The sequence below is a fragment of the Oenanthe melanoleuca genome, chromosome Z (genome assembly GCF_029582105.1).
Source record: "Oenanthe melanoleuca isolate GR-GAL-2019-014 chromosome Z, OMel1.0, whole genome shotgun sequence".
NCBI classification, from domain to species: Eukaryota; Metazoa; Chordata; class Aves; order Passeriformes; family Muscicapidae; genus Oenanthe; species Oenanthe melanoleuca.
In genome coordinates this window covers 12,077,671-12,103,286 of record NC_079362.1, presented here as the reverse complement: position 1 = coordinate 12,103,286, position 25,616 = coordinate 12,077,671, and the positions used below count along the sequence as shown (strand labels likewise).

At 39.9% G+C, this 25,616-nt stretch overlaps 1 protein-coding gene across 3 annotated transcripts in view; it reads right to left on the bottom strand.

Annotated features, from left to right (window-relative positions):
• Positions 1–24,954, bottom strand: part of APBA1 (amyloid beta precursor protein binding family A member 1) — a 79,520-nt gene extending 54,566 nt beyond the window's left edge. For 2 of the 3 annotated variants that reach the window (XM_056513998.1, XM_056514000.1), the window contains exon 1: positions 24,787–24,954. The gene's annotated coding sequence lies outside the window, so the exon portion shown is untranslated. Of the gene's footprint in view, positions 1–15,628; positions 15,727–24,786 lie in introns of all 3 variants that reach the window. The other variant, XM_056513999.1, reaches the window with a different exon arrangement.
• Positions 24,955–25,616: the final 662 nt, after the last annotated feature.

The window sequence follows — 25,616 nt, the reverse complement described above, 5'->3', positions numbered from 1 at the left end:
TCAGCAAAAGTAAATAAATTCTAAGTTTATACTTTTAGGACTACTTGAGTAGTTCTATTTGCTGCAGTCTTGCTGAAGCAAATGGGCATCAGGAAGAGGTCACAATCCTTGAAAATGTTTCTACATATTACAGAAAGCACATTGAATGGCAGAGACCAATCCAGTAGTTTCACAGTACAGCTGTTCCATTCACTGCTGGGCAGATCCAGATTCTTTCGAGAAGGATCCCAGATCAAAACACAGACTGACACATTTAATCCACTGTGTTGGGTTGCAATACAGGATGTGGCCAGAAATGTGTAATCTATCACCATCTGTTGAAGCCCAGTGCGGCAGTGACCCTTATCTCCATGGCACATATTATCCGCTAATGGCTCATGTCAAAAACCAGGTGGGGCAATAATTTTTATCCTTTCCACAACCCATCCTCCCTCCAGGAAGATATCATCTGCTGCAGGCCCGTTCAGTCCCACTGCATGACTGATTAAATTACATCATCCCACTGGGAGATGCTCCAGCCAGGGGGAGGAGCCAAGCCTTTCCTACCTAGATAAAAACAGATTTTGAACCATAAGGTACCTTCTTTCCACTGGATTCCAGAGGAAAGCTGGACTTTTCCACATTATCCCTGGACCTTCACAGGAAAACTGCACCCTTCTACAGGAGCACTGCTTCAGCTGAACCACATCTGTCAGTGCAGGAGGATGCAGCCACCATTTAATGGGACTGCTACCAACACCCTGACTGACTGACAGGGTGTCAGGTTGTATTCTGACTCTTTCAGGGTTGGGATTGTTCTTTGTAATACTGCATTTCTATTTTAATTTTCCTAGTAAAGAACTGTTATTACTAATTCCCATATCTTTGCCTGAGAGCCCCTTAATTTCAAATTTATAATAATTTGGAGAGAGGGGGTATACATTCTCCATTTCAAAGAGAAGCTTCTGCCTTTATTGGCAGACACCTGTCCTTCACATGAGGACATCCATGTATGCTGTTTATCTAATCTTGGAACTATTTTGCAAGGAAAACTTGCAGAGTCGGGTACCAATAGGAAAGGCTGAAAAACTTCCAAACATAAGTTTTGCATTTCCAATGCCATCTTGCAACTCACTAAAAAAGACTATATAGTTTTTGAGTTTAAAAAGACACAGACACTGGTCTCAAAATAATAGCTAAATTCAACTTTGCTGAATTTTACCAGGTATTACAACTATCTGCTCTCAGTAACTTATTTTCTTATTCCATAGACAGTTGGGAAGGTAAGCTTCCAGGAGAGTTCGCTCTTGAAAAAAATGATCAGATCTTTCTCTCCAAACAGTAATCACAGAAATGAGTCCCAGCCAATGTAATCCCAATGGATTGACCTTTGGTGTAACCATAACAGGCAGCATACCAGGTGGCTTCCTGAAACACAGACTGCTATTTCATAAAGCAAGCTTGAGTACTGTCCCCAGAGACGGTACATGATCCAAGGTACAAACAAAAGGCTGTCATGCACTCATCTGCTTTCCCAGTAGACAGCCCCAGATCTGAACTCACATGTAGATATGAAATGCAGCTTACATTTTAACTATTAGGATCAAAAGCTGCTGCCACACTGGCAAGTACCATAACCACAGTGCACATACAACCATGTTGCATGGGAAAGTCCATCCACTTCACATTTCTCAAATGCAGCTGAGTGACAAAATTACCTCCATCTACAAACTTCCCAGTGACATAAGCCACGCAAGTGGACCCTGCAGCCCATGCTACAAACAAGAGAATCTCCAAGTGTACATGGAGGGATCTGCTCCTGTAGTCCTTCCTTTGATCCAAGAGTCCATCAAGCCATAAACCTTACACACATCTAGCTCTACATAAGATAAATACAAACACACTGGCAAAAATGAGTTGGGGGTTTTTCAGCTAATTTTAGATATACCTTCACAACACACTTATCACAGGTGTACTGTGGAGACTCAAAAGATACTTTCATGCCAGGGGTTTAGTCTGAAATACTTTCAGTATGAAACATCTTAAATACAGAACTGTGAAAAATGCTGTGAAAGTTTCTTGTTTTCTTCTTGGCTCTCACATCAGAAACACATTGAGGACTATTTTTCTGAATGCAGTGTTTTACCATTGTGTTCTATATTTTATGCACAAATTCAGCATTGAACACATAATCACAAAGGATCAAAATTAAAATTTCAGATAAAGGTTACTAGGTAAGAGAAGTACAGAATTTGCAAAAGAATTAATGAACAATTGGTAAAGACCCATAAGGGCAGGCTCACAGTAAAGATATAACTCAAAGGAGTGAAATACCTACCTGCATAGATTTCATTATTTTGTCCTGTTTTCTATTTCAAAATACCTCCAATGCCCTCCTAGACTAGTGTATCTTGGAATTTACTACTTAAGAACTAGGCATCAGTTTTAAACACTGCAAAGACATCTTCACAGACAAGGGCAGAGAATACGCTCTGCTACATGTAAGTCAAAGGTTAATAGCTGCATATATTCAGCATGGAAGGCTCAATCAGTCTGTGTAACCCACATCTAGAACAAGAATAATTCCTGATTGCTTATATTTAGCTCTTGTTTACTTTGTGCTATTTAACATGTTATTGTTTTGCTTTTGTACTCTAAAAGAAACTTAATTCCAATTTGAAACCTTTCACAAATTTTATTATGGTTCCATCTGAAAGCCCTACAAACATTATACTGCACCAGGCAGCCAGCTGCGCCAAGGTACAATCTGGATGAAAATTCAACAAACAGAGATGCTAACCCAGACTGATTACATTAAAGATTCGTTTCTACTGAGACTCCCTGCAATACTACAGAGACACAGTGTAAGAACTGGAGCAGAATGGATTTGTGTATTATATCTGTAGTACCCAACATGTTGCAGTTCACTCTTCCCGCATATGCAATTTCCATTTCTGCTCTCTGAGGCTCAGCATGCTATTTGTGACGTGAATCAAATTATATTGCTATTCTCAACTACTTAGATATAGGACAGTATTTTGCACCAAACCAATTTCCTTCAAATTTCTTCACTTCTTCTGGGAATTATGTTGGACATTATCCCTACTACACAAAGACTCAGTAAGCAGAAATAGAGAGCAGAGCTCATTTTAGAGACAAACACTCAGGAAAACCAAGCAACAGCAACATCAACCTGCAGAACTCATTACTGAAGGCTTGAATTGTGGCTTTGACTTTATTAATTTGCAAACATCTACTCTCCTTTTAAACTGCATCACACAACTTGCATTCAAATGAAATAAAGGCAAGTGGCAGGAAAGAATCCATAATCAGAGCTTACAGTGTAAATATGCTCTAATCCAATTCATGCTACATCATAAGTCAAAGCTTCTCAGACTATCAAGCACACAGGATGCATGTCAGGTGAAAATACTTAACATGTATAGGCAACGGCAGAGCTTTCAGATTCAGTCAGAGGATCAGCTGATCTGAGCTTTCTGGGATTTCACATCTACTTAAAAAGCAAGAAAGCCATACTCCTTCCACTCCCCCTACATTATCTGTGTAGAGTGTGCTCAGATGTGTTACAATCATTAACTAACGTAGGAGACAGCTGGTATTCAAAATAGAATAAATACAAATTAACATGTTTAAACCACGAGTAAACAAGCAGCCATTACATTGTGTTTACAGCTCTCCCTTAAAACCACAAACTGTAAACAGACCCCCTTTACAGATATCTGCTGAGTATGACATAACATTTCAGCTTAATCAAAATTACATATTGGATGTCACTGGCTACAATTTTGATGAAGCCATTGGTATTTTCTCAAATATCAGTATATGAGAAAGCCGTTGGTATTTTCTACATGGATATTATTTTATTTGCAACAGATTACATATGAAATCAGTAAAAATGGAAAAATAATGGATAGAGTGAAGAACTATATGAGTATTATGAAGGAGACCATTTTTCTGTGAACACTTAGAATTCCCACTACACGAATTTAAAAAATTCTATGGTTCAGACAACTCAAAAGAAACCCAAATCCCTATACCTGGCTATTCTTTGTCTACTAAACCATCTTCCACTACTACTAAACCAAAATTAATTCTAACACCTGAAGAAATCCTTCTTCAAGTATTTCAAGGCAAGAAATAGAACTATATAATCACAGAATATGCTGAATTAGAAAGAACCCATCAGAATCATAGGGTCCAACTCCTGGCCCTGCACAGGACAAGCCAAGAGTCACACCATATGCCTTAGACCATTGTCCAAATGCTTCTGGGACTCTGTCAGGCTTAATGCTGTGACCACTTCCCTGGGGAGCCTGTTCCACCAGGGCAGAGCAGAGTGGGACAATCTCCTCCCCCACCTGGCTGGCAGTGCTGTGCTGATGTCCCCCAGGGTACAGGTGGCCCTCACAATCTACAGTAGGTCCAGAACTACACAAGCAATGCAAGTCCAACACACACAATTGCCCAGTCAACTTGGCAACTGCCAGGTTCAGCTTGTGCTCTTTTCAGAGGAGAAAGCCAACATTATTTTCCCATTATCTCATCAGCAGTTTCATTAAAAATTAATGGGTTTATTTTTGAGGTCTCTTCTTCCAAACCAGTCTGGAACTCACCAGCAACACTGCTTGGAGATCAAAAAAAGGAAAATAGATGCTTTACAATACCAAGTTTGGGTAAAAGAAAAAAAAAAAAAAAAAGGAGGTGGTTCCAAGTGGTTTGATTTTACCCCTCTGCCTACAAAACCAATCAAACTGCAGTTCTGTGACAGCATACTAAAAACTCAGCAATCACTGATTCTTGATGCCATCTGACACAATCATATCAATGTGCCTGTCCCTGAAGTCAGCATCAGTGATAATGATGGCATTTCTGATACATTTATTTATCCATGGCTACTTAGTCAGATTCAAGTGTTTCAATATTCTTAGTTCTGGCAGTTTTCCCAAGCTCTCATCTGACTCTTCACCATGACAGTGCAAGCTGGTTACTTATATCCAGTCCTGCCCAAACCAAGAACAGATTGCCTGCTGCGTCTTTCTTCACTGCAGACACTTTCAGTACTCTGTACATACCATCCCTTCTCTGGCCTAAACAATCCCCACTTAATAGTGGGGATTCCTTGGATTCCTTCTTCAGTCAGTCTGTCCACTAGAGACTTCCACTACCCTCCTTTAAACTTTCACCAGCTCTCTCCAGCACAGCATGCTGAACAGGATACACCACCTGAGCCCACACCAAGCACCCCTGGCACCTCTCCTAAGGTTATATTCCTCTTCTCAGTACAGCACTTCCCTTCAGTAACAATACCTCACAGCCAACCCCTATTGCATTAGCTGCAACCCCAGCAGAGGTTTTGGGAGGTTATTTACCCAGTTGCTACTTACCCAGTAGCAACTGCTCCCTCCCCACAATTCCACACACCTTGCTTTGGCACCTCCCACCCTCTCTGAACATTCACTGTAGTTGTCTTCTTGTCCTCCTGCACCCTGGCAGATCCCCTTCAAGATTGCTGCCTCTCCACTCTAGTTTTCACACATCTGATGAAAATGTTGAGCACTACTGTCAAAATCCTGAAAATTTCACCTTGATGCAGGTTTCCACCTCAGTAATGAAATTCCTCTCTGTGGTATGCGTACTATCTCTTACAGCTGAGATTATAATGAATCTTAGAAAAAACACAACATGGAATCCATCCAGACTCTCCCCACTTCTCCTCACTTAAATTTAGACCAGGAGCTTATCAGGAAGCCTTCTACAAAGTCAAGCGAAACATTAACTTTAAAATTTAAAAAAAAATTATCAGCAAAAAATTAATGTTGACTCAACTCATAGTAAGAGGATATCTTTGCAGCTCACCTTTACCAGAGGAAAAAAAAAATTGAAAACATGTAAAAAAAATTAATCATCAAAATAAATCATGGTCTTTGAATGATTCTCCCTCAGGAAGTGAAATTAAAAATTCAGAAGTCAACAGAATAATAAAATCATATATTGATAAAATAAAACCTTACCTTTAAATTCTTTAAAGAAGTAGAGTAACTCACTACAATTATACTCATTCTAAAATCTTTAACCTGCTTTTAATGGAAATCTCTTGATTCAGCTGTGACAAAGAATACTTTGTCTGTCAATTATCTGTCAATTCAGACAATAATATCCAAGACAAAAAACAAAATACAAAACAGAAATGAAAATGCCAACTCTTTCCACTAAGATGTGGTAATACATCAATTTTGACAGTCTAAATTCTACTTTCTCGCAGTGAAAAGGTTAGACACAAAATTGGCCTACTGTCTTGAAAAATTATTTCTAACTGATGAGTTTTCCTCTCTATAAACCATTATTTTCCATTATTTGCCACTACAGCAGTAGCCATATAATAGTGATAATGATAACAAGGATTCAAAATTATTTCAAATATTTATTGAAAAATGTCAAGAAAACAATTCAAAAAAGAAAAGGTCTGATTATCACAAAGTTCTGTATTTCTTCTAAAGTAACTGAAACTACTGTCAAGAAGCTCATTCACTTGTAAAAACATTGTTCATGCAAATAAAAATACTATTATCTGCATGACCTTTTTATGAAAGACAACTGCAACTGCAAAATGACAAGTGCTGAAACTAAAAATAGTCCTCTGAGAATTCTAGTAATCTCCTTCAGTAATAATTAATTCAATTAATCATAATCTAAGTCTCGGACAGAAAGAAAAAAGGAAGTAAAAAAGTAAAATGAAGTAACAATGGCCCGACATTTAGCTTATGGAGCATCATAAAAAAATAGTTTTTAACATCAAACATTTGAATTCTGTTTCTCAAAACATAACTGAAATTCTGTATTTCATATAGTATCAATTTAAAGGTCTATGGAAAATGCAAACACCAAATCACCAAAGCCACAATCAAGAATGAACTTACAAAGAATAAACAATAAAATAATTATCTGTTCATAAGCAGTTTTGTGGAGAGCCAAATATATATGTAAAGTATACATAATGTTTTTATTCAAGTTGAATAAAACAAAAATGCAGGCATAATTAAATCTTCATTAAAGATGTAAGATTTACTGTCCCTGGTTTTCACTTACTGTTTACCAGAAAGAAAACAAAGAGCCACTCAAGCTTGTAAGATTACAACCTATAAATAACATTACACTGGAAAAAAGCACCCTGTGATTAAAGAAGCTGGAAGGTAGGCTCTTTTCCTAATCCACAAACAATAGTTTTAAGTGATTAAACATTTGTTTATTCCTCACACTTAACTTTTTAGCCACTGGCCAATTTTTAAATTATTTTATAAGAGTCTCAAAGAAAATGGATAGCTTCAGAAGCAATCCCAGTTCATTGTTCCTGCAGGTGAAGGGTGAGGTCCAGCAGCAGCTGGCAGGCCAACCCACAAGTGGCATGACCAGGACCACAGCTCAGCAGGTCTTTGGCCTGACCCTATCCTCACCCTCTTCTCCTTCATGACCAACTTCCTGGCTTTCTAGGGAGATGTCTAGTAAGGACTTGGAGAATGGAGAAGAAAGCAACACACCAGTGTGAGACCAGCAGACTTACGAAATCCTTATGAATCTTACAAAAATCAGGCTCTTGTGTCTTTGTATAATTTCTTATGAGTGCCCTCCTCAAAAGCATGGAAGGAATCACAGTCCCATGGCTGCATTTAATGCATCACAGAGATCCCCAATGCCAGCCTCCCCAGTATCACCGGTCCTGGCTTTGGACCAGACAAATCTCCCAGATTAGAATGGAATGAGAATGGAAGCTCCTTCGCATAGCTGTGCTTTCCTGTCTATACTGTGCTAGCCACTCTCGTGTCAGGTTTTGTAACTTCAGTTTCACTCATCTCCAAACATAAACTGTATGGTAAAAGCAAGTAGTGCAGACAGTCTGCTGCTTTAATTCACTGAAAAAGCTTTAGATTTTGAAACACCTGGGGCTGACACAGTTCTATACCAGTGTGGTAGGGATCAGAAGGTGCCCCACCTTCTCCTGCCAGGTGCTGATGCCAGGGCAAAGGAGGACACAGGCAACATGGTTATAGATCATACGTGGGAAGATATTTGGTTTGCCTGTTGAAACAAACATCATACTACCCAAAAGTTCAGCTCCTTGTCTGTGTACAGAATCCATCTACTTAGTAATCACTTCTTTTAATAAATAAAGTTCCTGTTTGGCCTAACTCCAGGAGTGATTTCTTCTAAATTTTGCAATTTGCAAATTGCAATTTTCTGACTTCTGACAAGACCATAAAGTAGGGGTAAGCTATGACAGAAAGCAAAAGATAAAGCATAGAAGGAACTGTATAAAAGCACAACTCAATTACAGAAATGCAGCAGTGTCACTTCACTGGAAGATCATTTTCCCATCCACCTACTACCTCCCAGTAGAAGCGAAAAAGATCACCAGAAAATAAGATTGAATACTGCCTCTTTCATCCCAAAAGCACATGCAAGATTTCATTGCTGGTTTTTGTATTAACCTATACATTCTGTCCAAGTGGACAAACCCCTGAAGAATTCTGCACAAGGTAGTGTAGTGTCAGGATTCTAATTAATCTGACTAAATTATATAGAAACTTAGAAGAAAACAGAACAATAATTAAAAGCTTTTGAAAGTTTCTGCATCATCTAAAAAACACATCCATACTGTTAAAGACAGACAATTTAACAGACCTCAGTCACTTACATGGAAACTATTATACGACTATTGTTTCAGGAAATTTTTTCAATCTATCCACATTCCCATAAACATGATTTGGATGAGAAAGATTTTTTTTTTAAATTCCCTCAAGCTTCATAAGCCTGAGGGAAGCCTAATCTTCTCCGCATTAGAGAAGAAAAACTTTTAACTGCTCATAGTAAGAAATATGTTATTAACAGAAAAATTACTTTGTAACAGCTGCCCAGAGTCCAAATTTTCTAGGTTCTGCAGCTGGGGGGAGGGGGCGCAGGGGGGATGTAGGTCTGTTTGTGGTGGGTTTTGTTTGGTTGGCTGGTTTTAACATAATGCTCAATTTTTTTAAATTTAAAAGTGAAACAGATTTCAAAAACTAACTAAGCAAATTCTTACAGCAAGAACAGAATCAAAATTACCAACAAGAGGAAAAGAGAAGAGCAGTAATGTCATTTTGCCATTCTGCTTAAAAAATTGTTAAGAGCACTATTTAGGAAACAGTCTATTTTTTCAGAATGTCTGCTCCCTTACAGACTTCTTGGGCTGTATTTTCTACCCACCTACAAACAAGTGTACAAAATTTTTCAAAGTTTCATTTTTGAGCTCAGCAAAACCTCAAAAAATAATAAACCAACCAAGCCATTCTGATGTTAGGACACTGCAAGCATAAGAAGAGTATGGTCTATGTGCAGCTCACAAGGGGAAGAAAAAAGTTATTTACACAGGTTTATTTTTTCAGGGCAACATAAAAAACAATAGCAACAAAACAAACAGAAAACAACAACAACAACAAAAACCCAAAGAACAGAAATGTGGAACTTGTTTGGCAAAACTGCTTTCAAATAGAATATGGGTATATTCTCCTGAGGTGTCCACAATGGCTCTGTGCCCCCTCAGCTCAGTCTCCAAGTAAGCTTTTGACAGTATAAGTAACAAACATATGGATTACATAGTTAGGAGGGACCTTCAGTTTATTCTAAATAAAAGTACTCCACAAAATTGAGTACAGTTTTTGTGCTAATGGCAGGATTAGAGTAAAGCTACAGAGATTTTTATCAGATGCCTCTGAATTGGTTTCTCCTCGTTAAAAACATGGCTTCTTCTAGACTCCTGGAGCAGGCAAAAACACTATTTGAGACTTGGCTAGTTTTGCCAGAAGCAGATCAGTGAGACCTGCTAGGTCAAAAAATCTTTAAGACTCACAGACATTTCTATTTCCTCCTTTTTCAAATATCTAAGGATTTGCAATCCTAGAATCCCCAGGAAAAAAATTTCATTTAGGTAAGATATAGCTAAGCTCAGAAAATACGCTGTTGATAATACCTTTCACCCTCACTAATTTCCACCTCAGAGATTTTTTATGTTGAGGCTCAAAAGCATAGCCTCAGCTGTTATCCAGGGCTTCCACAATGCCATGCTTAGCTAGCCTATTCATTGCTCAGAAAAAGGCTTTACAGAGCTTTACTACAAGCTATTCAAGGGGAAGCAGTTAGTGAAAATGTAAACAGAAGCATGCAATGTAATAACTACTATCAAAATAAACTAAGAGTTACTTTAAATTAAAAAGGTCATCTCCCACACAGAGAGGATTATCAACTCATTACTTCCATCCTTACCCCCTCAACACTGAAGCAACAATGTCACCTCCATTGTTGCTTTTTATCGTTGCTTTACACAGAATGGAAACAAAAAGTATTTTTCAGGTATCTGTACCATTTTATAAATAATACATATTTAAGTTAAACCTTTGCACAAGCTTTAGTGAATCTTACCAGAAGCCATGAAGAAAATCCCTTAATTATAAGCTCCAGGCATCAAGCAGAAGTTGTTTAATTACACATGTTCTGATTTATTGAAAAGATAAAGCTAACACTCTTCGTATGCTGGCTGAAGTCACAAACTCTGCACTTGAGCTGCCCAACCATTTCACCACTCTCTCAATGATTGGGTCACACATGCAGCAACAATATCAGCAACTCACTATCAAACTTAGAACCAAACCTAAAAGTAGACAGCTCCTGGAAGATTTTCTGGTGTGCCTTCAAACATCTCACACAGCACAGCAGAAGTAGAGCAGTCATAAACCACAGCTGGCAGGCAGGTCACCAGCACTGCAGGTAACTTTTCTCTCTCACTGAAGAGGCTTCACATCAGAAATCAGAGCTGCAGCAGGTCTTTCAGGGTATCCCACCACAGCCAGCAACCTACATAAGCACACAGCTATGGGGTTTTCTTTCTTGAATTGACTTTCTGAATGCTACTTCACCATTGTTCCAATTATAAAGATAGAAAGGTCTGTCAAATAAATGGATTTCATACATATTGCAAAAGCAGCAAAAATATCTTAAAAATATAAAATTAATCTGCTGTATACATGTTATAAAAGGTGTTTTATTGTCATTTTTCAGCTCTAACTCAAAAACCCCTGTTTTGGAAAAGTTGAGGGATAAGGGAAGAAGAAACAAAAATGTACAACCTCTTAGACTGTTCAATACTTGCAAGCAAAATATATCCAAGGAATTGGCTAATCCAGTGACATGCCACACAGTGATTTCCTCAATTCTGAGTAGCACTGAACCCACAACACCAGTTTCATACACGTGCAGTCACACCATGCACAATCAAAACTTCAGCACTCACCCAATGGAGACAACTTTGATCCCTGATTATTGCCTTTTGGTCTGCTGCAAGTTGTGGTTGTGCAACAGGCAGCACTGCCTGCTCTCTATGCTGAAGATATTACAGTGATGGGTAAATGTGTAAAATGAAAGGATGATTACAGAAACAGCAACAGAAAAATGTTAGTAATTCTTCTACTACTAACAAACATTTCCTACAATGTCAGATTTTAAGAGCATGGGAAAAAAGATGTGGAGAGAAGCAACAATAAGAATCCTCAGGGCTACAGTGGCACTGCTTGAACCTCCGATGGGGAAGCAAGGAGAAATGTTCTGAAATAGCTCAAGGCATTTTGCAACCAAAATATCTACTTCAGCTTTTCAAAAAAACATTTGCATACAAACACATAACACCTTCTTTTGATAGGTAGCTATGGCAGTCAAAGATACTTCAGCTAGAAATTACATTCTTCCTGGACAGAAAATCCAACAATCAGGAGCTAAGAGTTTTTGTTCAACTATATTAACTCCCAAATCCCATAAAGTATTTTCCAAACCTATTCCCTAGTAGTGTTTCTGCTAATTCATCATTAATTTCTCATAACATTTACAATTATTTTTTCCAACACTTTTAACTCTGAAACATCCACCTCCATTTTACCACTTCCAAAAAAATTCGCTAAAGCTATTCCCATATTGGCCATTATTTCATTGGAGGTGTTTGCCCAATTTTTACTATATTTGTCTAGCCTCTTTTTACACAGCATTTGATTGCACTCCCTCTGCCACTCACTGTGAATCTATCCAGTCTTTATGCACGAAAGCTGATTTTTCTACAGGTTTTACTTCCTCTGTATTTTTGAAGGAGGAAAGGCATGTGGCACAAATTGTGGTAGCAATATTTGAAATTATATCAAAGATAGATCCATTGGTACAGAGAACCTTTGCTAAGAACATTACAATCGGCTGCAGATAAAAAAATTGTTAAAAAGCATAACCATATGCAATTACACTACAATCACCTGATATTCCCAAACCATACTGCATGTTACTCAAAACTTGAAATATCACCCTAAAGAAGCTGACAAGTAAGACTCATGGAATGCTGCTTCAAGGACAAAACCAAATAATAACCAAACAATAACCAAATAATAGTTCAAATATTCAAACAGTTCAAAATCATTTACCACATCATCAAATTGCTGTTCTTGTGGAAGAAACCAACATCAGAAAACTGTATCTAGTGACAAACAAAAGAAGAAAGGAAAAGCTGCTTAAACCAGTTTCAAGGATAAATTCATCCTGGATTGTAAAAAGCAAAACCATGTGAAAATCCCTCTGAAAGTGATTGTTCAAGCTGAGGATTGCTCCCTACAGTATTGTTAAAGCCTTTGCACCACTGAGTATTCACTCCTCTGAAAATGTATCTTCTCTCCCTGGGAGATTATTTCACAGTCTGGCAGACATCAGTGTTGAGACGTTTTTTTCCAATGCTCAGTTCTTCCTCTATCTCACCATATCATTCATGGTTAAATCCTCCTTACCATACATAGCTTTGTTTCATACTGTTTCTACCAGGGCTTTTCTAGGTTACACAGTAAGATTATTCCTCTTTATTAACAAAAGGGAGATAATATTTTGTCCCTCTCAAATTATTAAGCATCATTCCTGCCCTGTGAACATCTTCGTGTTATTTTATAAGACAAGCAACCTCAGCTGTAAAATGCATAAAACTTAGGCAGAATTCAAAAGTTTGTGAGTGCATTTAAAAGCAAAGAGCTTCAACAGCAAGCCATGCTCCAACACTAGAAACTTGCTGTCAAGATTATAACACTACTCTTAAATCACTTCCTGTACTCCTTATACTCTCTCTTCAACAGGCAAAAAAATTTGCAGAGTGAAATCTTTTCCTCACATGAGACATTACAAACCTCGGACTTCTGTCATGCCTCAAATGTAAAGAGCTGGGGGAAAAAAAAAAATAAAAAAGCTTTTTTAATTTAGAAACAAAAAGAAATTTTCATAGGGTAGACTAATTACCCAATTTCTGCCCAAAATTACTGCAGTTCCTTTTTTTGACAGTGTAAGGTTTACCAGGTAATATGGAGAAAGAATCCAAGAATATATTTGTCCCTAATAAATTGAATAAACCATGCAAACCTTTAACTAAAGCAGTGTGGAATCACAGCAGCAACAACAGCATAACTTCATTTGCTGATCAGACACTACAGAAGTGCCATGCACTTGATATGTAGACAAGAACAAGAGAAAGAGTCCATGCCAGGCACAATTTGGTCTTTTGTTCCTGTAATTCACTAAGCACCTATATAAGCAGGGCAAAAGAAAACCAAAAGCCATCTTATTCACATACACAGAGATAGCATCCCAACCAAATATTTAGTATTAATAAAAAGATCCGAATGTAAAACTGAGAAAAAATTTTTGATTTGACCATAAATGCACAGAAAAAGGAAATACTTTTCCTGAGTCTGATACATCAGAGCAATGCGTAATGGTTAGCACCCACTTGCAAGTCTTCAGGATTACCTGGCAAGGATTTATTTAGACATTCTGGGCCAGTGACTCCAAACAGTGGACTGCCAAGAGTGTCTACATGCTCAGAATGGCCAAGCATCTGTCAGTTTCTAAGCTCTAAGGTACTGCCACTAACCCTGTCTATGACTGTCCAAAAATTTTCAAGAGCTAAAGGTGGTGCTTTTTTCTGAAAAATGTTTTTAGATTAAATGGAATTCTCTCCCCAGACCTCCAAGACAGGTTCACCAGATCCTTTGCAAAGGCTTTTTTCTAACCTTGATCCTTTGCATATAAAAATCCATCCATATATTACATCATTGGTTTTTTCCCTGGGAAATATACCACATGTACTTTGAAGTCATGGACAGGGCTACATTTAGAGCCATAAGAATTAATCTCCTCAGGACAAAGAAGAAAATATAGAAAACATTATGACATTACTTACAAACCAGATACAGATGGGAGTGAAGAGAAAAAGAAGGATTATTAAATCTCCACCACATACAATTCAAAGGCATGTAAAATACATAAAACTACATACATGAACAAAACACACCACATGCAAAATACGTACATGAGATTATATTCAACTTGCCACAAGAGCCATGCAGATGGAGCTGAATGGTGACAATGTTATGCCTGAGAAGGAGGAATTCAATTTTTACATGCTACACTTAGGAACAAGAAAAATAAAATTATAACTAGTATAGAAGGTTTCCTCTGAGGTACCTGGGTCTGAGACTGAAGAATCTGCATTCATAAAGATAATCCTGGAAACAAAAAACAAAGGCACTGCTACTACCCTGAGTCCCCAGGTTAAAATTTGCAACAATACCACTAGTGCCATCTCAAAAAATGCATATTGAAATTGGTGCATTTTCACTCCATGTTTGCTGCTGACACTTAAATGCCTCTTGATGACTCTTCACAACTGGAAGTGTCAAAAATCTCATCAGTTCCAAGTGTCAGTGCTTACCTGGTAGGCTACAACCATCAGCAAGATCAGGCTTGGGAGCCACTACAACACAATTCAGAAACTACCTCCTGTGGGGAAAGCCTATCACAGCTGATGAGCAACAGAACAAAAGCCCAGACTTCTGAACTTTAGTCTCTCCTCAACAGAAAATAGCCTGCAGATTTCCACCCCTGAAGCTTAATATGTTGGTCCATACATCTTCTCTTTAGGCAGGACTGCAGCCAGAAGACTGGCTCTTTGGATAATACAAGAATGTCAGAGACCTTTAGGGAGATTCCCTCCCCTTGGTTAAAAAAAGTTCCTATTTCATAAATGTTGTTTTAAAACAGCTGTGGTCATTGGATCTTCAAGTGTCTTCAAAAGATTCATTTAACAAACAAGTATGCAAGAATAAACAGACATTAGAAATTATAGCATGCTGAATATGTAATTCAGGCACAACAGCAGGTGCTTTTTACATTGTATGCTACATATTTGGCATTGCCTTGGTTACAGCAAGTAACAATGCACCAACAGGCTGTATCATCAAAATGCACCAGATGGATACTCCAGTTACACAAATCTCTTTCCTTCCCCACTCCTCTCCCCCAAACAGGATGTAACTTTTAAGAGCAGTGACAGGCACCAACATGGAAAACCAATGTTGATAATCACTTCCCCACCAAAGTGCAATCACTGTACCAATAACTTTAGTCAAAAATAATGCTAAAATTAGGACTTGATCTCAAAAGCCACAGTGCTTGCAAGGCTTCAGGAAGCTGGACCAGGTGAACATGAGCTACACACAATTGAAAGTCTCAGTCAAGTCTGATTTTTCTTTACCTAAATAATCTGCTTCTGTCACCAGCCTCAAGCTCCCCGGACACTGCCAGAAAAGGTGATTGATATTTTTTGCACTTTCAACATCCCGATTTGTCTTCCTAGAGAAAAAAAAAAAAAAATTAAATAGACTCCTCTGTTTCCCACACTTTCCTCACTATGAACCTACACTTCCTACTGACTGATGTCTGAGTAGAAAAGACCCAAGAGCAGGACAAAGCCTCTTCCTGATTGCGTGGGTTTTCCATGAGGCTGTAGAACAGACTGCTACTTCACACTGAGGAAATTTTCTCTCCAAGCACAGTCCTCCTCCCTAAAACCCACCAGCATTACAGGCTGCTCAAACTAAATGCAAAGAATTATAGGTAACTTCACAGCACAACACCTCATATTTCAAAGATGTGATGGCTTTGCCCTGGCAATCACGTCTTCCCATCTGAGCATGAATGCTCACAGGTGGCAGGTGAAGACCAATGTAACCTATCCAAAGGGGTAAGTTTCATCTGCACTGCACCCACTGCTCAGTACCTTGCTACATCTGAGAAGTTAACACAGACAAGGAGGCCACCAAGGTTTGTATGCTACCACATTGCAGTAATTGTGTGAGATAATGCAAAAACTGTCATACTCTGGAGACAAGGAGTCCTCAACAGGCAGAGCAAAAAACTGAACTGTGGATTTGCACATGATTGGAGGAGGCTGGTCTTTAAGGGAGGATACACTAAGCATAATAATGGAGACACAGAATTTTCTAAAAACAGAAGAGCAGGGCTTTTTGTGCTCTATCCTTCAGTCTTTAGAGTTCATATGATGACTAAACTTTCAGACTGATTTTGGAATTGTTTTAACTCACTGAAGAAAATATGATCCTTCCATCACAAGAAACTGTGAATTAGTCAGATCCTGTGACTATCCCACCCTGCGAATCCCCTCCTGGTAATTTCACCCTCTGTTTTTCAGATATAAGACGGCTACAAAAGTATACATAACCCTTAGTGTTTCAAATTACCAATGGCCCTAAAAGAGCTGTTTTAAAACAGTGCTGCTTGAAAACAGTGTGAACACTACGAAAACATGAGGTTCTCGGGTAGGCAGCTAAAAACCTTTCTTTTACATACAAATGAAGAAGTTCTGGTTTTTAACAGAAAAAAGGAATATATTTATCTTACTGCTGTTCATGCTACTCTGCTATCCAGATTGTACCTGGTGTACATACATAAACTTGCACTACAGTGCCTGTGAATGCCACTGCTTAAAAGTTCATAACAGATTTTAATACTGAAGATCAAAATTGATTTGTGAGCTGTCCAGGTTTTAACAGTTGCATACTGGAAGGACAAAACTTAAAAAAAAAAAAAATTTAACCTCTAGTCATTACCTTCAGGGATAAAGCAACTGAAGAAAAGGTATCTTCAATAAAATATGAATTTACACACCAGAAATACAACACACAAAAATTGTCTTTGCTCCAGGCAAAGGTTGGAAAAGCTCCAAGAAGGTTGCTCATTTCACTTTTAATTCCTAAAGAATCACCAAAGGTCAATCAGTTTTGAAGTAGGGACCTTTCTACTTTTCTGAAAATTGACTGTATGAATGTCAACTGTTTACATACTGCAATTGTGCTTTTAGTATTTACTTTTCACACAACTATATTTCCATGCTGACATTCAGCTTAAACTCCTTCAGAAGGCCATTTATCCTGAGGGAATTCTGATAGAGAACCAGATCTCCTTTAGGATCTCCTTGGTCAATGACAGCTATCAACAGGACCCCAGTGACAAAGGTAATGTCATACCCAGAGCAATGGAAGACATCAGCTGAAGCTCCATGTCACCTGGATAACCAGTATAACCTAAAGAGTCATCCAATACATTACTTTATATCTAAAAAAACAATTACACGGGCAGCTTACACACATCCTAACCAACACATTCTCTTCTCTTTCCAGTTTACTTATTTGGCATTCTTTGAGATAAATTTTTTCAAGAGGCTGGGTTATCTTGACTTTAAACAGAGAAATAACCAAGTCTGTAGCTAATGAGAAATACTAGTTCTTTTTTTTTTTTTAATAATGCAGTTTGATTTTAATCCAAAATATGTTTGATGTATTGTCGATCAAAACATTAAGTCTGTGTTACTCTTAAAATATAAATGTTTCATGTAGCTTTTAAATGTGCACTCAAAAAGCAGCTTGACCTAAGCTGAAATAAAGACATTCAGTCTTTACAGTTTATTGAGGTAAAGAAACAGATATGTGAAGATGTGTTAAGCCCACATTCAACTTCAACTGCAACTAAAACTGCCGATTCCAGAGTCAGTGAGGGCCAAAGGTCCCGCGCTGAAAGTACAATGCATTAGAACTGCCTGACTTGGACATGACTTTAAACTAGGGCTAAGCAGTCAGACTAATCATCATGAGACTGCAGTCAAAAGTCTAAAGCCTGGATGTTGAAGCTAATGTAGAGCCAGTATTATGAAGTACAGTGCTGTCCCCTCAGGCTAATGCCCATCTCCTTGCCAAAGGCATCAAGCCCAAATGTCTCCTTCCCACGCATCTTGCAGCACAGTTCTACACAAGGAAGGTTTTCGAGGACTTTGGGATTTTCTCATTGTTACAAAACAAAAGTAAGATGCCAAAATCTGAATGATGCTGTAGCAATCTCATAAATGGATTACATAAACCATTTATCAGCAAGGAATGATAATTGTTAAGCAAGAGTAGAAACCTGAGTTTGTCCTTTTTTATCACTCTGAGACAAGAGGTACAACAGCTGTGAATGTAAGAAATACACACCGAGTTTGGAGAAATGTTATGCAAAATCTCCACTAAAAATGAAATGGAATTACAAAGCTAAAGGTTGATTTTGCACTGACTCTTACTTAATACAAATTTCTGTCAGCTCACCACAGCATTACTGAGAAAGATTTTCTCATTAAGTTAATGTGACTGCATTGCACATATATACTAGGAACGCTGTTTAATAAGCCTTAAAAACAGTGCTCAAATTTTAAAACCACTGCAAAATAATTTCACACCACAAAGAAAATAGTTTTCTAAACTTCTGGGCAATAATTTCGTCCATCTTGACCATCTTAAAAATCTAATTTAAAAAATAAATTTCAGGTCATTGAATTGGCTAATAGAGCAAATACATCTGCATCTCAGTGCTTTCCTAAGGGGAATGGCAGTGGTAAGAAGAACTTAAAAACCAGCACTCATCAGGAGGAGATCACCATCACCCTCACATTGTACATGCCCGTCACCCCAACACTCCCACTGAACCAAATGCCAGCAGCAAAGCAAGCAGCTTTCTGTGGAGCCACTTGTTCAGTAGATGATGAGAAGGGCAAGCTGGAGGAAGGTCTCTGTCCAGCAGTCATATCCCATCCCATCCCATCAAGACTCTAGCAAAGCCTGCTGCACGAGCTAGTATTTGGCACGCATGGGAGGCACAGCACTCCACCTTCAGAGCTTCCTGCCTTGGTTAAGCCAAGAGAAAGAAACATGGCATGTGCAGCCCTTGTCTCAGTCACTTGAGCTGAGCAGGGTTTAGATCAGATGGCATCCAGGGATCCTTTCCAATTCAAATTACTCTGTGATCATAAAAAAGCTGGTGTGAGAAAGCTGTTAAGAAAAGAGAAGGAAAAAAACTCAGCTCCCCAAACACACTACACAAAAACATATTAATCTCCTCTTTGAACAGCAGAGGCAGTACTCACTCTCCTAACATTTACCTGGGACAGCAACATATAAAAAATCTACTGGTTTTGCCTGTTCTTTGGATTTGAGGAGTGTTAGTTTAAGAATTCTGCTAATGTTAGCATGGGAAAAATCTGGAGCAAGAGCTTTTACCCCGTGCTTCTTCACCTGCCTTTGGTGACAGGTTTTTAGCCTTAGTTCTTCTTTTATAAATGTTTCTCCCAATTTAATTTTATTTACTCTAAGGAGTTACATTTGAGATTTCCAAAGCGCCAAAATTTCAAACATGATCAAAGTCCCATCAGAACAGATACTACATAAACACATGGTAACACTAAGACTGTTGGCATGAACTGCAACTTGCATGTCAGAATAAATAAATAAAATTTTAAAAATTCATAAATAAAACTTAAGCATATATTAGGAAAACTAAGTCACAGTCATGTATGTTTAAAATCTTCCATTATGTTCTTTTTTCTTCCTCCTTCTGTTTTAAAAAAACATTCCTTTTACCCAGACCAAAAGTTCTTGTCCACCCTTGTTTGAGTTTTGAGAATAACCACACAAGAGGAATGACTAGAAAGCTATAGCCTTTTGTGCAGAAGTGAAAATTCTTGCAGAGAAATAAAAATATTTAACCAAATCAATATAAATACTAGATACTGCACCAACACATTAACCACATACATACAGTAAGGCATTTCTCACCCTGACACACATCCTCAAAATGGAAAAAATAAGGCAAAAGTGATTCAGTGTAGGACAGTCACTCAAGTGATCTTTGCCAAAATAGGCAAGTTTTGTAGCCTCCATGGCTCTGCTGTTCTGGTGTTTTTCTGTGTTCATCTTCTGGAGTTCAAGGTTTGAAAATTAAATTCAGTAGGTATGCTCCTGATACACAAAAAAGGTTCAGAAGAGTTTAATTAGCTGAAAAAAGAAACTACCACTAAAAGGATTCAGCCTAAATTCCATGGATTTGTTGCCCAGTTGTGACTGACAGACTTTTAATGAAGTCACTCACACCCTACACTCACATTTTTCTCAGATGGGTAACAAGGTGGTCATCTTCTTAAGGAAAGTAGCTTTTATTTTGGAAATTCAAGGAACTACTCATCAGAAAGAAAGACACAAGTAATTCTTAACTGCTGGCTTATGAACAAGATCTGACGGACCAAACCACCCAAGAACAGGCTGGACAAAGGGAAGGTATATGGCAAAAAAAAATTAATAATTAAACATTTTGAATTTTTGGTTTTAATTGGCTGAACATCAAAGAACATTTTCTCTTTTGGTGGGCAACAGGAAAAATAGAGGCTCCCAGCATGGTTCATCTCATGTAGACTAGACACTGCTTTAAATACTTCTACATTTATTTCAGTTTCCTCGATGATGTTCAAAATCCCACTGCTTATATACAGACAGTCACTTACAGAGGCTCGTGGGTGATGGAAACTTCCCTCAGTATGTACTTTTAATTAGACAGAAATCACCACAGGAGACACGACGGACCAGGTGAGATGCCACCTGCCTAGCAGCCTCTCCGTAGAAACAGAACTCCCTAGTAACAGAATTGCACTTTCATTGCTCCTCTCACATCAATATGGACGGTTTGTAGCAGGAAGGGTTTATTGTGGAAACACACGTTCTTATGGTTCTGAAGTACCTTCAGCAAAGTCCTCTGCCATCCACAGCTGTCATGTGCCCATTGTACTGCTTCTGTATTTGTTTCTTCAGAATTAGGACAGACATTATCATCACATGCCTGCATATGTGAAAGCAGCAAATAATGCATGTTTCCCTAGGCCCCTTCAGTAAAGCAACAAACATGCAGATTTTTGGAAGAACATTGATGCATGCAGTGGGGACAGAAAAATACTATCACACTGCTCTTAGTAGCTGACTTACCAAATCAATCATTACTACGAAGCAAAACCAATCAATCTGTTTCCCAGAAATCTTTGACCCCCTTGCAATATGTATTACAGGCAATCTACTAGAAATAAATAGAGCAGAGGGTTGTTTGCTAGAACCCTCATTAAGCAGGAATCTTCATCTTCTACAAAACCAGAAAAAAACATGTAAAAATGCATTCATCAAGCCTTTCCTTAAATCTATGGTAATAAGATCTTGTTTAAAGTAAAGATTTAATTAGTCAAGCTGCACTACCTATGGATAACACATATTAAGCTATCTGAAGCACCTCTAATTTTTTTTAATATTAGAAGGTCTGATTCTTCTAATTCATAATCTCATGTAAATCCAGAGCAGCTATGATCAATAACAGACAATTCATGTGCCAAGAGAAAAAATGCTGAATTTGAAATATCTAGGCCATGAGATACAAGTGGAAAGTTTTAGCTCTCAGCTTGATTTTTCCTGCTTTTTGTCTATTTGAAGACTCTGAACTTAATATTGTAATTCCTTTTCTGTTTTTTTAGCATGCTCATTAGTTTTGGTTATTAACCCTGAACTCACATACATGTAGGAATATGGTGTTTATTTTCCTGGCCACTTTTTCTGGACTTATGATTAATTTTTCCTGATTTTGCTTGCCATAAACATTACCACACACTGACACAATCTAAAGCCAAGCAACAAAACCACTGGAAATGACTAGTCACAATGGCCTGTTAAAAATACAAAACAAGCAGCTGAACAGCAGATTCCACTTCTTTTTACCCTCATGACTTTTCCATTGGCTCTAGTGCTGATAAGCTCTGCTTATAAAAAGAAATGTTATCTACATTTCAAAGATGCACACAGTCCTCATATTGAAGGTTTTTTAAGTTTAAGAACATAAGTATTGCATATGACCATGGCTTAAAATGATATCCAAGTAGTCAGAAGCCAGCTCCTAGTCCAATTAAAATCCATTCAAACCTCATAGGCAAAGAGTTCAGGTTTCTCATTTGTGCTGCTATTTAGATAGATGACACAAACGTTAGCCCTTTATTCAAAGTGTTACGGAGTACTTACATTACCACAAAGCAAAAAAAATCTTCAGATTTATAGGATGTTTTATATCTTCAAAAATCCACACCAAATTTTCCCTGCCCCAAAATAATAAGGACGTAGTGGACTACAAGATTTTCACCTTTGGCATCCATGATGCCACCACAAAATCTCTTCTAAAGCATTAGCTCTCATGTTTTAAATACATAAAGGCAATTCTATTAAATTAAAAAAAAAAAAAAAAAAAAAACACAACAGAACGCATTTCCTTCCCAACAGATATGAAATGGCAAACTTGTCATGAAAAAGGACTGAGAATTAAATTAACAACTCAGGAAAATTGTGAAAAGGATTTTACACTGGCACCCAAATGGGGTTATACTAAAAAGCATTGGCATGTCTCACTCTTAACATACCAAACCCATATTTTCTATCTACCTAGATGTACCAAATCACCTTCCCAGCATTCTAACATTTTTAACTGAAGAGCTAATCTGTAAATACTTTTGATAGCCTTCCAATAGGCTGGCCTTGCACCTGTCTTTTAACTACCCGTTAAAAGACAGCATAGTAGCCAGAAGGTTTGCTACTTTGATTGAAGATAATGCACTAATGTAAAATAGAACTATCATTTTAAGCTACAACTAGAAATGTCCAAAACTCAGAGCAATGAATTACATGATTCACAGTATCCAGCCAACATTGAACCACCACTACTTTGATATATCAATGAGCCTTTAGGCCAAACTAATTCCTACAATCTCAGACCACATTTTCCAAGGAAGGCAAGCTATCTCACTAAGGTTTACATTTCACTCATTAAACATCCACAACATTCATCTAACATGCATTACAACACTAAATATTCTGCTTTTGCAGTTTCCTGCAATCTGCCATTATTATTCACCAGACACCTAATTTTTCTTTACAAACACACACAAAAGTGCAGAATTCAATAGTAACTGCTCTCCTTCCCTGCCAAACAGCACTTCTGGGCAGTCTATCCTGCCCCTTCCCTCCACAGCATTAGAGACAAAGGTAAACACACACCTCGCTTTTGGTTTGGCAGCACACAGAGAATAAACGCATTCTATGTCACCATCACCTTTTGGGAAGAATAGACATCACGTGCTTCTTCCCAACATGGGCTGCAAAGGCAGGTGCAGCTGGTCCAGACTTAACAGCAATGCAGCAGAACCTGAAGTACTATAACTGGATTATTGGCAAATTGTTTGGGACCCACGGGCCACAGCTGCAGAGCAGACACAAAACTGCAGCCACCTGGGTATACTCTTATCAGCTGGTAATGTGACGCATGTCAAAGACAAGAAAAACGCTACATGGCTGCTCTGCCCTACACCCACATTAGCTCACTCTTAATGTATGCAGAGTCAGGCAAACATCTCTGCCTTTTAGCTCCTCAGCAGCTATGAAAACAGCCAGATCTGCAATGCACTCTCTAAACCAAACTGCAGCTCCACAGCACAAAAAACCTGCAACAGGAGAAAGCAAAAAGATGTAGTGTTCCATCCTAGACCCACAGCCCCATCTCTCTTAAAGAGGAAATTTATGATGGCAGTAAAACAAGTCTTGGTAGACTGCTCCTATTGACTCTGATCCTTACAGAAAGCAGATGTAGTGCATACAGGCTGCACTGACCACGACTGTGGTTCAGGCAATCATTGTTATCAAACTGCTTCTCCGGGGGGAAAACCTAAAATAAAATAAAATAAAATAAAATAAAATAAAATAAAATAAAATAAAATATTTTTAAAAGAAAAAAAATTTAAAATATCAAGACGCCTTCCTTTCCCTGAAACCAGAACGTGACAGTAGCAGATGTCACCCACCCCCCCCCAGCCCAGGGGTGGAGAGCACGCTCCACGGGGAGGATGTGGAGATCCAGGCCCCGCCGGGCTCCCAGCTGCAAACCGGGATGCGGCCGCAGACCCCAGCAGCATCTCCCGAGGGAAGGGCTGCTGATTCCGTCCTGCTGCGACGGTGACCACTCGATCGCCGGATGCGAAATCCCCCTCCCCCTCCCATTTCTCCTTTCCACCATAGAAAAGGTGCGCGTGAAAAAAAAAAATACCTAAAAAACAAAAAACAACAAGGCAGCGCACCTGAGTATGCGCGGCTCCACACAGCATTATTCTACACGCATCCTACGCCCACAAAAAAAATAATGGAATAAATAAACGGAGGAAAGCACGCAACGCCCCGCCGGAGGCTGGGATGGAGGCGGTCATGGCCGCGTTGGCGCCGCTCCCCGCAGCCCGGGGCAGGTGCAGCGCTGCCCCGCTGGCTCGGAGATGCGCGCACGCCCCCGCAGCCGGACCGGGGCGGCCGCAGCGCCCGCGCCCGCTGCGGGCAGGAGCCGCCGGGCGGGACAGGGCCGGCATCCCGCGCCGGGCACCCGCCCCGCGGGCCCGCTGCCTCCCCGACACCGGCGCCGCGGCGGGGGCGCGGCCGGACCCCCCTCCCGCTCCCGGCCGCGACCCCTCCGCACCTGGTGCGGGTCCGCGCCGCCTCCTCAGCAGGCAGGACGGCTCCGGCGGGGGCGGCGGAGCAGCGCAGGGCGGAAAGCCCAGCAGCCGGCCGCTCCTCCCGCGGCCACCATCTTCCTCCTCCTCCTGCCGCCGCCAGCACCGCCCGGGCCGGCCCCTCCCGCCGCACCGCCCTCACGCGTCAGCGCGCCCGCCCGCCCGCCGCCTCCCTCCCTCCTCCCGCGGGCTGCGGGTGGGAGCGGGGCCGCCCCGGTGGGGCCGGCGGGGCTCGCTGGCGGCCGGGGCTCCTCGCCGGTCCCGCGCCCGGCGCTCTCCGGCCCGGCTGCCAGCGGCTGGGCGGCTCGGAGCGAGAGCGGCCCTGCAGGGCACCGGCCTGTCCGTCCCCCCTTCCCTGGGCACGGGCCCCGCAGCCTCGGTGGCCCAGCGGGGAGGAGGCTCGCCCCGCCGAGACCGAGGTGTGCGGGTGGCTGTGCCGAGGCCCCGCCTCGCAGCTGCAGCCGACCCCGGGCGCCCTCCAGCCCTGGGGGAAGCTGCCGAGACCGAGGTGCACACCTCGCCAGATTGTGCACGCAGCCTGCAGGGAGGCTTACTGCCGTGCTAGAAAGGGCTTGCAATGCCTCTTTCCCAAAATACTTACTGCTCTGTTCACATACGCAAACACAGCGTTGGACCTTAGCTTGCCTCTACAGCCCAGCTGTAAATTGTCTCGTATCTCTTCCAAGCTCCTGCTCCTTCTACTTAACTGCCTCAGTGATTCCACACACGCAAACAATAGCCTAAACTCCTCAAGACAGTGTCTTGCATTTTATGGTATTTAAACAAAATAAACTCA